The sequence below is a fragment of the Marmota flaviventris genome, chromosome 19, assembly GCF_047511675.1.
Source record: "Marmota flaviventris isolate mMarFla1 chromosome 19, mMarFla1.hap1, whole genome shotgun sequence".
In the NCBI taxonomy this organism is placed as follows: Eukaryota; Metazoa; Chordata; class Mammalia; order Rodentia; family Sciuridae; genus Marmota; species Marmota flaviventris.
This window is the reverse complement of record NC_092516.1, coordinates 79,938-92,829: the sequence shown is the minus strand read 5'-3', so window position 1 is coordinate 92,829 and position 12,892 is coordinate 79,938.

Sequence of the window (12,892 nt, the reverse complement as noted above, 5' to 3'; positions counted from 1 at the left end):
TATTTATTTATATTTAATTTGATTTCTTTATAAACATTTCAAGAATTTCTGAAGTATGATTGTACTTTAATACTTACATGTAAATACTTCAAATTTGGGGTCTCTATTTTAAATATTAATGCTTTAAATTTTTTCTTATTCCAGTTTATATATTTCACTATTTCCCCTACATGATGGCTGAAATATAGGAAATCAATGAAATTTTGTCTATGGGCCATGTACTTTGCTGTTTGCTGTTTCCATCCATTCTGATCAAGACATAGGAGGTAGGCTCTATTTCTTTTCAATTTCCAAAATCATGACCTGCAATAGTCAGAACTATGAATTTAAGAGCTTCATTGTGCCTAGCACAAGGGGGTGCAGCTCTGAACAGTGAACACCCAGCATCCTGCACTGCCCACAGTGGCCATCAGGGGGCACTCAGAACAGCTTTCTGTGATCAACTGCTTTTGGGGGCTGTGTTCTGTGCCCTAATCAAACTTCCTTCTCCTGGGGATCCACCTGAGAGATGCCACATCTAGGGACTCCTAGAGGCTCTATATAAGGTGTAGACCAGAGATTTCTTTTCTTTTCTTTTTTTTAATCCTGGGGAGACACTGGAAAGATACCATGGACTAGGGATGCCTGGTGGATATGTCTGTGGTGAGGACCAGAGCTTCCTTCTCCTTGGCACCTACCCATGGAGGCTCTACTGTGGATTCAGGATGTCTGAGGTCCATGTGAGGAAAACATGAGGAAGAAGCTTCCTGTGCACTGCCTGATGGGCTGAGAAGTAAGTTCTGCCATGTTCTTTACTTTCTCAGGTAATATTTTAGGAGAACTTATTTTACAACAGTATTTCTTACTGAGGCTTTGGCTGCTCATTATCATGGTATGTCAATGTATTTTGTATGGCTTGAGTGTCTGAGGATGCAAATGCCCCCTCAAGATGGTGCAGGGAGGGGCCAGTGCCTGGAATCTCACTGGGGCCTGAGGGTAAGGGCTCATCAAAATGCAGCAAGAAGCTCTCAGGAGCCTCTAGGGTGAGAGATGCAAAGATTATGATGGATGGCACTACCCAGAATCCTGGGTAACTGTAGAATCCTCATTGCAGTTACCAGAGCCTTCTGCAGGGAGGGCAGCATGGGTCAAATGACAGACTGTGCTACCCATAATTCTTGGGGACCTGCAACTTGCAGAGACCTCTGCAGAGAGGGCTGTACTGACAAAAAATCAAACTATGCTGCCAATTACTTTTGGGTGCCTGCTCTACCCAGGAGCCTCTGTGGGTGAGAATTGTAAGGGCAGAATACCAGACTTCAATGCTCAGAATATCTGGGGATGCCTACATACCCTGTAACCCTGTAAGTCCCAGAGGATTTGGTGGTGATGGTTTTGTTGGTAGAGCTCACATCCTAGAATCTCCAGGGTCCCAGGGAAAGCATGGGGTCTTCAGCCCCTGTGATCCTCAGCAGGACTATGCAGGCCAAACACTAGACTGCATTATCCAGAACCCTCAGGGACTGCAGCTTCCAGAATCCTCTGTGGTGAGGGGCAAACCACTGAACTGCATTACCCAAAATCCTAAGGGGGAACTTTAGTTTCAGAATTTTCTGCAGTGAGTAGGAAAAACACAGGACTAAATTACCCACAAATCTCAGTGCCAGTAGCTCTCAGGATCCTCCATTGTGAGGACTGTTGGACTGAGAGCTTAACTACAGTATCCAGAATCCTTGGTGGGGTGTGTTGCCCGTTAGTATGCAGCCTGCAACTCCCTGAGGCCTCCCAAGTGAGAGCTCTGCATTATGCAGGTCAGACTACACTACCTACAATTCCTGGGGACACACTGGTGAGTGTGCTGCCTGCAATTCCAGGAGGCTTCCACAGTGAGGTCTTCAGTCCCAAGACAAGCATGTGGCCTTCAGTTCTCATGGCCCTTGCAGTAGGGGCATGTAGGCAAAACACTGGACTACCTTATCCAGAGTCCTCAGGGGGAATTGCAGTTCCCAGGATCTGCAATAGTGAGGGCTTCAGGGTAGGGAGCTGAACTATACTACCTAGAATTCTTGGAGGTGCCCCGTGTCCATGTGGCCTGGAACTCTCAGAGGCTTCCACAGTGAGGGCTATGGAGGTAGAGGGCAATACTATACTACCCAGAATCCCTGGGGGCCTGCAACTCCCAGACACCTTCCTTTTGAGTACCGCCGGGGCAAACTTTGTATTGCACTACACAGACTCCTCAGGGGTGTCTAGGTAGGCTTGTGCTACAAAGATCCCAGAGCCATGATGGGGGTGAAGTCCACGTAGGTAGGATGGATTGCACTACCCAGAATAATCATGGCCCACAGCTCTCAGTGACCTCTGCGGTCAGAGCTGACTGAGTAGAACTGATTACAATACTCAGAATTCCTGGAGGCTCCGAGCTCTAGGTAGTCACTGTACAGTTGAACATAGCCCCAGGCTGTAATACCCATGATCCTTGGGGGCTTGCAGCTCCCAGAATCCACTGTAGTGATGCTGCATGGACAGAACACCAGAATACACTGTCTAGAATCCCTAGGGATGCCTGAGTGAGTGTGTAGCCTGCAATTTCTAGAGGCCTCTGCAGTGGGGGCTGCATTGTAGAAGACTGGATTACACTACCCAGAATCCTGGGTGGGGGTATGAGGGTGAATGTGCTACTTGAAGCCCCCATAGACCTCTGAAGTGAGGGCTGAGTGGGCACAATGCCAGTCTACACTGTTCAGAATCGCTATGGGTGCCTGAGTAGCCTGCAGCTCACAGAGACCTCTGCAGCTGGCCTGCAATGTGGAATACAAGACTGCACTACCCAGAATCCTGGTGGTATGAGGGTGAATGTGCTACTTGCAACCCCTAGGCTTCTGGGGTGAGGGCTGCATGGGTAGAACACCAGAGTCCACTGCCAGGGTTCTCCAGGGTGTCTGGGCCAGCACATGGCACACAGCTTCCATGGTCCTGAAGGAAAAGACTGTGTGAGCAGAGCACCAGACTACACTGTCCAGAAACCCTGAGAACCCTGAATCTGTGTAGCCTGAAGCTCCCAGAGGCATCCATGGTGAGAGCTGGACAGGCAGGACAGACTGAATGATCTAGAATGCTGTCATAGGCTACTGGTAATTTGGTCTGAGCTCAGGTTCTTCTACCCTCCTACAGTGGTCACCCTGGGCTGGGAATTAACAGAATTTCTTAAAACCCCTGATTCTGAATTGGAGCAGTCCCTGGCTAAGTCACTCTGTCTCAAAGACTACACATCCCAGAAGCCTCTGAGGTGGTCTGTTTCTGGCCTCTGCCCTTGGGCTTAGGGTCTAGACTCCCTGTAGCTGCCTCCCTCTGTGCCTCTGCCTGCCTGTCTCAGGCTGCTGCAGCACTTGGCCTGGCAGAGTGCAGGGAGGGGGTCTCCTGGACTCCATTTCTCCTCTTCTGAGATTTCACTCCTCAGGTGCCACAGCCAGACCTAGTTAGAGCAGTGGGAACATATTTTATTCATTAACTGCTGAGGGTGGAAGAAGGTGCTGACATTCACCAGGGAGCCAGGACAGGCCCTGCCTCTGAGCTGGGAGGAGCTCCTGCACAGCGCATGGCCAAAGGGGCGTGGTCAAGAAGGGGCAGGGCCTTGCCGCCATCTTTAATGCTGCCTCCTTGAGAGTGAGGAGCTGACTTCCCTCTCAGTACCAACCCGGGAGAGCCCCAGTCCTGGGAGTGTTGGGTCACTCCACAGGGAGTGGCAGAGCCCCCTTCTCAGAGCAGATTGAGCGAGACATCCAGGTTGCGGACTCTCGTGGGTCATGCCTCCAGGGACTCACGGAGCTCCCTTCTCAGAGCAGCCTCAGCGTGTGGATTCTTGGCTTAGGGATTTTCGTGAGTCTTGTCTCTAGGGATGCCCGGGGTTCCCTTCTCCTCAGCAGCCTGAGAGAGACACTTGGTGTGGGGACCCTTGTGGGCCACATCTCTAGGGGTGCCTGGGGCTCCCTTCAACTCAGAGTGGCCTGAGGGAGACGCCTGGTGCGGGGACCATTTTGGGTCACATTCTAGGGACACTGGGGGGCTCCCTCACCCTTACAGCAGCCTGAGGGAGATGCCAGGCCTGAGGAGCCTCGGGGGTCATGTCTCTAATTAGGCTGGGGGTTCCCTTCTCTGAGCGGCCTGGGGCAGATGCTAGGGTTGTTGTGCGCCAGGGTTGCTGTGCGTGGCCGAAGGGGGCATGGCCAACCAGGGGCGGGGCCTCAGCACCATCTTTAAGGCCGCCTCCTTGAGAGTGAGGAGCTGGCTCCTCCCTCAGGACCAACCCAGGAGAGCCCCAGTCCTCGGAGTATTGGGTCACTCCACAGGGAGGGGCAGAGCTCCCTTCTCAGAGCAGATTGAGAGAGACACCCAGGTTGCGGACTCTCATGGGTCATGCCTCCAGGGACTCACAGAACTCTCTTCTCCTCAGAGCAGTCTCAGTGGACTCTTGGCTTAGGAACTTTTGTGAGTCGTGTCTCTACGGATGCCTGGGGTTCCATTCTCCTCAGAGCAGCCTGAGGGAGACGCCTGGTTTGAGGACCCTCTTGGGTCACATTCTAGGGACACTGCAGGGCAGCCTCATCCTTACTGCAGCCTGAGGGATATGCCAGGCCTGGGGAGCCTCGTGGGTCATGTCTCTAAGTAGCCCCGGGTTCCCTTCTCCTCAGAGCTGCCTGGGGGGGTTGCCAGGGTTGCTGTGTTTGGACAAAGGGGGCGTGGTCCATAAGGGGTGGGGCCTCGCCGCCATCTTTAATGCTGCCTTTTTGAAAGTGAGGAGCCTGCTTCCCCCTCAGGACCAACCCGGGAGAGCCCCATTCCTGGGAGTGTTGGGTCACTCCACTTGGAGGGGCAGAGCTCCCTTCTCAGAGCAGATTGAGAGAGACCCAGGTTGGGGACTCTGGTGGGTCATGCCTCCAGGGGCTCACGGAGCTCACTTCTCCTCAGAGCAGCCTCAGCGCGGACTCTTGGCTTAGGGACTTTTGTGAGTCATGTCTTAGGAATGCCTGGGGTTCCCTTCTCCTAACATTGGCCTGAGGGAGACACCAGATGTGGGGAGCCTTGTGGGTAACAACTCTATGTAGGCCCTGGCTTTTCTTCTCCTCAGAGTGGCCTGAGGGAGATGCCTGGTGTGTGGACCCTCATGGTTTATGTCTCTTTGGATGCCTGGGGTTCCCTTCTCCTCTGAATAGCCTGGGGAAGATGCCTGGCTTGGGGACCCTCATGGGTTATATTTTTAGAGAAGTCTGGGGTTTTCTGCTCAGAGCAGCCTGAGGAGATGCGTAGCATGGGGACCCTCATGGGTCATGTCTCTAGGGACACCTGTGATTCCCTTTCCCTCAGAGCAGCCTCAGAGATGGCTCAGAAGCTTCTGGCAGCTCTGGCAGCTGGTGAGGGGATGGTGGGAAGCATGAGGAGCAAACCCTGTCCTGGACCTGAGAGCTGAGGGCAGCCTTGGCTGTCAGCCCCACTCTGTCCTTCACAACTTCATCCTGGCTCCCTGTGCAGCAGTGACCCTTCCTTAGGCTGTGACCCTCATCATCTTAACATAGTGACCCAGGGTGATTTCTAGGGAACCTAGCAGGGAGGAAGGAGGAATGTGTAGGGAGGGAGGAATGTACAGCTTAAGGGAAGGGGAACCCCAGTCCACTTCCTTGTTTTCCTTAGTGTTTAAATGGTTTGCTTTTTCTTACAGTGTTAAAATAGTAGAAAAAAATGGAAAAGTATGTATGTTAACAGCCCACTATGTTATTTTAAAATTTTTTTTTTTAATTTTTATTTTTGGGTACTGGGGACTGAACCCAGTACTTATCTTTTTGTTGTTGTTGTTGTTGTTGTTGCATGTGACCACTGAGCCATATCTCCAGCCCTATTTTGTATTATAGAGACAGGGTTTTACTGAGGTGCTTCATGCCTTGCTTTTGCTGAGGCTGGTGTTGAAGTTGAGATCCTTCTGCCTCAGCCTTTTGAGCCTCTTGAATTTAAACATATTACTTCTAACAAAGCCAGAATTTATTAAAAATACATCTCCGTTTTTTTGTGGAACCACATTTTTCTTTTTCTTTAATCTCTGCTTAGTTATTTTTTTTCCATTTTTTTTTTAGTTGTAGAAGGGCACAATACATTTATTTTATTTATTTATTTTTATGTGGTGGTGAGGATCAAAACCAGTGCCTCACACATGGTAGGCAAGCGCTCTACCACTGAGCTACCACAGCCACACGTTTTTCTTTTGGTGGAGAGTTTAATTAGCAAGAAGCCACCCCTCCAGGACCCTCTTGCTAAGGCCTTCCCCTCCAGACCCTGCCTCTCCTCTATACCCCACCTATATTCTATGGCCCTGCTTGTCCTCCTGAACCACCCTTCCCCCTCTTTCCTACCCTGCCTCTCCTCTAGGTCCTACTCATGTTCCAGGGCCTGTCCCTTCCTCAGGTCCCACCCCTCTGTGAAGCCCTGCCCCCATGTGACTCATTCTCCCTCTCCTTCAGACCCTGTCTCTTCTCCAGATCTTTCCCTTCTTCCTGTCCTGCCACTCCTGCAGACCTAACCCCTCCTCTTTAAAACATTTTTTTGTTGTTGCACATGGACACAATGCCTTTATTTTGTTTATTTATTTTTATGTGGTGCTTAGGTTTGAACCCAGTGCCTCACACATGCTAGGCAAGTGCTCTACCACTGAGCCATAACCCCAGCCCAGCCCTCCTCCTCTTTAAGACCCTGACTCTTCTCCAGACCCCACTTATTTTCCAGGCCCCCCCTCCTCCTGACCTTCCGTCCCCCTCCTCTAGACTCTGCCCCTGCTAGTCTAGGATGAGCAGCTCCCTGGCTGCTGTGCTAATTGGCATTATATTTGTAATGGTGCACAAATAACATCTGTTGTATAAACACTGACATCCTGCATTGGATGAATTATCTTGACTAGTATCAAAATTTGACATACCATAAAATAAATTTAGAAAAGTCACCTTTCTGTCTCTTTTATTCTCTATAGATCATGAACATTTGAAATAAAATCAGAATTTGTTAAAGGGCAGATGACAGCCAGCCTTGAGCCCTGATGATCCCAGGATCCCATCCAGTGGGAGAACTCTACATATCAGTCCAAGCTTTTGTATGCTAATTGATTTATTTTTCTTATTTTAGAGTTATTTTGCTATGTAATTCCCCATGGCCTTTGGTTCTGTGTAATAGGTTTTTGCTATTCAATTTTTAATTAATATTCTTTCAATTTTCTACAGAATTTTTAAAGTATTTTTTTAGTTGTCAGTGGATCTTTTTATTTTATTTATTTATTTTGTTTATTTATATGTGGTACTGAGGATTGAACCCAGGGCCTAACACATGCCAGGCAAATGCTCTGCCTTTGCACCACAACTCTAGCCCTGTATAGGATTTTTAATTCTGTGAACTTCTATTTTTTATTCATTTTCTATTTGATTACACCAATAAGGAATATTTTAATAATTTCTTTTAGCTTACTTTGTTTTTGATTGAGAGAATTGTCTTGTTTGGAAAGGCTCATAATCAAATGATTTTAATTAATTTCCATTTATTAAGACATGTTTGAGGGGCTGGGGATGTGGCTCAAGCGGTAGCGAGCTCACCTGGCATACATGTGGCCCGGGTTCGATCCTCAGCACTACATACAAACAAAGATGTTGTGTCCGCCGAGAACTAAAATAAATAAATAAATAAAAATATTAAAAAAAAAAAAAAAAAAAAAAGACATGTTTGAGACTGGGTGTGCAGCTCAGTGGCAGAGCACTTGCCTGGCATGTGAGAGGCCATGGAGTCCATCCCAGCAACACACACACAGAAGATGTCTTTGACAGGACTCAAGCATGAGAGATAGTTTCAAAAGATCATGTATTGGGGCTGGGATTGTGACTCAGCAGTAGAGCACTCTACTAGCACGTGCGAGGCCATGGGTTTGATCCTCGGCAACACATAAAAATAAGTAAATAAAACAAAGGTATTGTGTTGAACTACAACTAAAAATAAAGAAAAAATTTTTAAAAAAGATCATGTATTTACACATATACACATATACCAAAGTGCCTCTTCCAATTATTCTAAGAAAATTTCAAATCAGTTTTAAAAGAGGGATGATGATATTTTTAATGTTAACTATTGATATTTCATGATATTTGAAACCACTATAGATGAAATCTCCTGAGATGCAAATCATTACAAAATGTAAGAGACAAGTCAGTAGCTGCTTTTTTGTAATTCAGATACATTTACTAAAAATAAGCTTTTTTAAAAACAGATATTTTCTTCTTTTCAAATTTAGAAAGCATTTCCATATGTCCTATTAAAGTTCTATATTCATCAGAAAGTTCTCTTATTCCTTGCATACAAAGGGATGGGCCTTCTAATGAGCATGATACTTTATGTTGTCAGAAATTCTTGTGGGAGAACTCTTTAAGTGTTTTGCCTCTGTTCAAAATATTATTTAAAAATGTATCAATTTGCTTTTGATTTCAGAAATTTGTCTTTTTTTTGAAATTATGTATTTATTAGTATTTAGGGGTATTTCATGTAGGAAATGCCATGATTACATTGTATCCTAATGTTGGTGCCCCTATGTGCTTATAAGGTGGCTTTCAGAATGCAGTTGAGTATCTCTCTGATAATTGTTGGATTCATTAGAAAAGTACATGCACTTTTGATCATATTTAAATGGTTTCATTTGAATTATTAGAAGCAGAAATCAGACATGTTAGTGTTGTGAGCTGAACAAAGTGCAGGTTTACTTTAATCATTTTGAGGAGGTTGACATAATGGCTTCTGCCTTGTTCTGTACCTGCCATAGTTGTCAGATGTCTCACCTGGAGAATTTTTTTTTGGCACTGGGGATTAAACCCAGGGCCTTGCTTGTGCTATGCAAGCCCTGAACTACCTATGTCCCCAGTCTTTGTTACAATTTCATTGAGACAGGGTCTAGCTGAATTGCTAATGTCAGCCTCAAATTTGTGATCCTTCTGCTGTATCCTCCCAAATAGCTGAGATGACAGGCATGAGTCAAAGTGTCTGGCTTGTCCTGGAGGATTTTGATGTCAGTATCATATGTTTCCAATGTGTTAATAATTTCTAAGCTAGATTATGTTCATTTTTCTTATCAACAGTCAATAAAGCCTTTTTGTTGTTTTTTGATGGTATGCTTAATGTGAACATGGTTTATGACGTGACACCACTGTTTATGGTGATCTAGCTATGCAATACATTGTAAGGAGAGTATTTTGATTCTGAGAGTCTCAAGTGTTTTAGGTCCAACATGTTTCCTTTAGAGGAGTGATTATTCATTTTCTATTTGATTACAAAAAATAAGACACAAATTCTTTTTTTTTTTTTTTTTTTTTTGTGGTTCCGGGGGTTGGTCCTAGGGACTCCTGCATGCTAGGAAATCTTTCTACATCCCCAGTTCCATAGATCCTTTAGTTGTCATTAGCTTCATGATGAGCTAGTGACAATAAAATTACTTAGAAGTTCAACTAGATTTAGACTCATACAAGAGTGTGGACATCCATAGCTCCTTGTGATTTCTAAAAGGTAGAGTGTTTTCTCACAACACAGCAGCATGTAATATAATTTCTGGACCAAGCTGACACCTCTGATTCTCTTGGCTCACCACTTCCTGCAGAGTTCTTGGAGGAGATGACTATTTCTTTGACTATTTGTCCCAGTCACAAATATTTGATTATATTGCTGCTAAAAAGGTATTCATAGAAATAAAATAGAGACAAGGATTCTTTGGGATAAATGATTCAGTCACAGTGAGTCAATTTCCATTAGGACTTTTTTTTTTTATATAAAGTCACTCTTTCATGAAAGTTAAACCAGGAGTTGAAATAGCATCTCTAAAATGTCATTTTTTTTCCTCTAGTGATAAAGTTTTAAGAAGGCAAACCTAGAACCTAGTGAAAGCATAAAAATATAAGGAGTTTACTTATGTTATTACTTCAACATGAAATATGTAAAAGAAGCACATACTTTGAATTTTATATTAGTTTGAACTATTTGATTTTTGTGTTATGAATGTTCATAATAAAATACAGAACTAGCTAAGAGTGTCAGTTACCAGTAATTAACTGTATGAATAATTAAACAAGTAAGTGTTTGAGAAAATATAACCATGTCCTAAGGTTTTACTTTAGAGTAGTTTAATGGTTTTTTTTTGTTGTTGTTGTTGTGGAAGTACTGGGGATTGAATCCAGGGGTGCTTAATCATTGAGCCACATCCCCAGCCCTTTTTTATATTTTATTTAGAGGCAGGGTCTCACAGAGTTACTTAAGGCCTCACTAAGTTGCTGAGGCTGGCTTTGAACTCGAAATCCTCCTGCCTCAGCCTCCCAAGATGCTGAGATTACAGGCATGTGCCACCATGCCAGGCTTAGTTTTATTTTTATACAGAAATTGAAAAGAAAGTGCAGAGATTTCCCAGGTAGCCTCAACCTGGTTTCTTCCCTTGTTATGACTTAGGTGAGCTGTCTCTAAAGTGTTAACATCTTAGACCATTTGTCATGAAGAAAAAATAATGGTATGTTAACATTAACTGAAGTCACATATCCTTTGGATTCTCATTTCTGTGTCTTCCTGTTCTAGGATTCCATCTAGGAGCCAACATGACATCCAGTCATCATGTCTCCATAGACTTCTCTTGGGGTGACTGTTTCTATGAACTTCCTTGTTCTGATGACCTTGAGAGCATTGAGGACGACTTGTCAGGTATTTTTATAATTTTTTTTGAATCTTCCTTTTTTTCATATTTAAACTGGGGTTTGTGGGTCTGGGGGAGGCAGGTCACAGAGGTGAAGAGCTGCTCTGTCATCTCTTGTCCTTATTGTCCTATTAGTATTGACTGTGCTCACCTTGCTGAGGCAGTGCCTTTCAGGTTTCCTTGTGTTTCTCATATTTAGCCTGGGGCTATTGGACTGGGGGAAGCTGGTCACTGAGATGAAAAGCAGCTCTATCATCTCATGCCCTCAAGGTGAAATGGTAGTATTGATTGTGCTCACCTGCTTGAGGAAGGGCCTTTCAGGTTTCTTACTGTGAAGTTACTCTTTTTTTGCATGTCCACATTGTCTGTTCTTCGGGAGGAAGTCGTAATGCAGAGCCCACGCTTAGGGATCAGAGAGTTAGCTCTACCTCCTTGATGACTGTGTCTCTCTCAATTCTATAGAATTCTTCTGCACAAGAGGTTTCTACTCAACCTCATTTGTTTGTGTATTCAGTCATTTATATATATCAGTCATCTGGATAATTTGCTTAAGCTGATTTTTGTCCCCCACCTCCCCCTTTTTTAAAAAATACTTTCCTGCTCAATTCATCCCTACTTTAACCATTGGGAATTCTTTCCATTCTCTCCTGTTGTCCTTTAACATATTTTCTGGTTTTGTCCCAAAGTTTTTTCTTTCTGATATTTAAATTACCCTGACTTATATATTTACTGTCTTACTTTTAGTATCAGCCATTTCTTCAAAGAGTCATGGCTCCTTTGATTGGAGAGTGATATTAAAATCTTTCATCTGGCAGGGGCTGGGGTTGTGACTCAGTGGCAGTGTACTCATCTGGCATGTGTGAGGCACTGGGTTCGATCCTCAGCACCACATAAAAATAAACAAATAAAATAAAGGTCTTTAAACAAGTGTATAAAAAATATTTCATCTTGCATCTTGATCCACACAACTGACAATGCAAAGAAGTTTATGTGTATTCTAATCTTTTCATACCCCCTAGTTATAACTATGTTTATGTGGAACCATCTGTGAATGTATTAAGCAAAATGTGAGTTTATACTGATCTGCAGTCAGTGGATTCTGACCCATTATGACATAGATCGCTCTGCCTTCACCCCTTGTTTATCATAACTTCTCACCCCATCAGTGGGAAATCTAGCTCCCAGTTTCTGCCATATAATTAATTCATTGTTCCATTATGAGCAATGAATTCATTATTGCTCCAGATTATGGGCTGTGACATAATAAGAAATACACATTCACCCAGTTCCTGGTGCAGCACTCCTAAAATCTTCATATTTGCTGAGTGACAGAGGTGTTTGGAGCATTTTTTTGTCCTAATATTGATTCTTTTACCTTGGTTATTTGCACAGAGCTCCTAAATCCTGCAGAATCTCCTGGGGGCCTAGGAGGGGCTTGTGCTTTAATAAGGACTTTTGGTGGGCTCTAGGGAAGCTTCAGGATGGAGGATGGTCATGAGAAAAACCACAGCAAGGGTGGTGCACCGCAACTCCATGTAGATGGAGACTCCTGTGCTGGGAGGCACCTGGGCCTCCTCCTGCACAAGTCTTCCTCTGTAATTTTGTCTTTTCTAGAATGTCATAAAAGGTAAACCATACAGCATGTAGCCTCTTCAGCCTGGCTTATTTCACTTAGTGTACCAGGTAGAATTTATCTATTTCTCTGTGTAGGGTGGTAGTTCATTCCTTTATATTCTGTGTTGGTTATGCATTCAGGTATGGGAGGACATTTTGTTTTTTGAATTTTAATATTCATTTTTTAGTTTTCGGCGGACACAACATCTTTGTTTGTATGTGGTGCTGAGGATCGAACCTGGGCTGCATGTATGCCAAGCGAGCACGCTACCACTTGAGCCACATCCCCAGCCCTGGGAGGACATTCTTATTTATGATCTGATCAGCATCATAGAGCTGCTATTCATAATTACATGCTAGTTTTGTTTTGACATAGTTTTTCAAAGAATTTCTCTAAAAGAAGATGATTTATAGGGACACTACTGGGTTATAGATTGGACTTTTTTGCTTTGGGAAGAACTGGCACATCGTCTTCCAAAATGGCCATGCCACATGTTCTCCTAGTAATGCCTGAGACTGCTGGTATCTCACATCCTGCAGCTGTTGGTGCACTGCTGT